The sequence below is a fragment of the Hippocampus guttulatus genome, chromosome 6 (genome assembly GCF_054856545.1).
Source record: "Hippocampus guttulatus isolate MCC_2025c chromosome 6, RoL_Hgut_1.0, whole genome shotgun sequence".
NCBI classification, from domain to species: Eukaryota; Metazoa; Chordata; class Actinopteri; order Syngnathiformes; family Syngnathidae; genus Hippocampus; species Hippocampus guttulatus.
Window position 1 is genome coordinate 25,357,448 of NC_141266.1, and position 2,255 is coordinate 25,359,702.

The following is a 2,255-nucleotide window of genomic DNA, read 5'->3' on the forward strand; positions in this document are numbered from 1 at the left end:
ACGGTAGTTTTCACGTTTTCATATGATAAGTTTCAGGGGGGGGGTTTTGTTCTTGGTGTGACGCGCTACCCTTCCGTCGAAAACAGTACTGCGCTGATCTTTTTTTTTCCAGGATCAATTTTTTATGATAGAACTTCGTCTTTTCATCTTGATACGTCATCCAATTCAAATGAATGAGCTCTGTTCTGCCCACAGTAAAAGTTTCGGGCCATTTCATTAATAGTAATTCATCCATGCATCCATTTTCCGAAGCGCTTGATCCTCACTAGGGTCGAGGCCGAGGGGGGTGCTGGAGCCTATTCGAGCCGTCTTTGGGCAGTTGGCGGGGGACACCCTGAATCGGTTGCCAGCCAATCGCAGGGCACACAGAGACGAACAACCATCCACGCTCACATTCACACCGAGGGACAATTTAGAGCGTTCAATCAGCCTGCCACGCATGTTTTTGGAATGTGGGAGGAAACCGGAGTACCCGGACAAAACCCACGCAGGCCCGGGGGAGAACATGCAAACTCCACACAGTGAGGCCAGAGCTGGAATTGAACCCGGTACCTCTGCACTGTGAAGTCGACGTGCTAACCACTGGACTATACCGGGCGCCTAATAGTAATTCTGTTTCGAATATTCATTTAGTTATCGCGGTGCATTGTGGGTAGGAGGCGCCACGTTTCATCAGACGAGTCATTACAGAAAGCCTGACCGTGGTCGTTGCAACTGGTCCTCCCGAGTTGTATTCCTTTCGTTTCACCTTGGTTTGGTTTGGTTGGTTGGTTTGGTTTGTTTATTGAACATAAAACATATATACAGTAATAATTTGACAGAAAATAAGGTAGATAAAAAAAGAAAGAAATCAATCTTCATACAACACAGTTATTATGTTCAAGGGAGTAGGAAGAAGTAAAAAACTTATCGAGTCCTACCCCGTTATGTGATTGTATCTAATAAATCATTTTTATATCAATCAGAAAAGAAAAAAGTAAGAAGAAAGAAGTCTCCATTAAGGCTCATACTTTACCCTTAACCGTGATATTTTTACAACGTTTGGTTTGTATCGGGATTATATACTTCCACACCCTGACACTCTTGTGTCAATTTTCTCTTGTATTCATAATGGATATTTATATACCTTTCTCTATTTATCAACTTAGTTCTGATTTATCATTATATTTAATGTTTTGAATTTATCATTTTAACTCTGATTGATGTAGGTTGTTTGTACTATTTTTTTGAATTTGTTTTTGAACTCAGCAAGCGATTTACTCATTTTCAGGTCCGTTTCGAGATTATTCCACAGATTAACACCTTTGATAGATACACTTCTTTGCTTGATGTTTGTTCTTGTTTTGAGTTTTTTGAATAAGTTGGTACCTCTTAAATCATAGCTGCTTTCTCGAATTTCGAAAAACTTCTGAATGTTTTGGCAGAGCAGGTTATTGTGTGCTTTGTACATTAATTGGGCGATTTTAAACTTTGAAAGCAATGGCTGTAAGTCTGCTCGTGTTTAGCGTGATTTAGAAATGTGTTTCGGAGATCGTTTTCCCTCAATTGTTGTCATTGGAAACTCGCTAGCTCAGTAGTAGTACTGCTAACGACGTAGCGACGATGCTAAATCTGTGCCAACAAGCTAATTAGCATGCGAAGGTACTGCGAAAACGCATTGTTTATCGTCGTTTGTTACATTTTGAGCTGCGCTTATGTCCTTTGTTAAACACCTGACGATTTGTGTACACGATATTAATGCATGTTTTAAATCTGTTCATTTCAGTTTCACTCTAGAATTCATTGAGCTGATGTCACAGTTGTTCACTGTACGCCGTCAAGAAGACCGCAATAAAGGAGCAAGCCGCTCAGTTTCCTGGCTCATGAATAAATGAGTTTGGCTTGCTGTTGACCTGCGTTAACATACTCGTAGTATCTAACACGTAGCGATAACTACAAGCTCCAATAGGAGAGATCGATCATAATTCTGATTTCAGTGTCGTGGTGTACTGTAAACTGTTTCTGATCATACTGAGAGTGCTCGCTCATATATAATTAATCGGTTACTTGGCGTTTGTGGCACTTTTCCATCATATACGATGAAGTGCGCGGATGTCAAGTTGTGTTGATTGGTGTCATTGCCACACAGCTCAATGACGCCATCTAGCGCCACAAAATACAATTGACGGCTACATCCTCCACGGGTTTCTTTTTTCTTTCTCAGATCCGAGTCGGATGTAATTCCTAAATCTGATAAACCGATCACACGTGAGTCA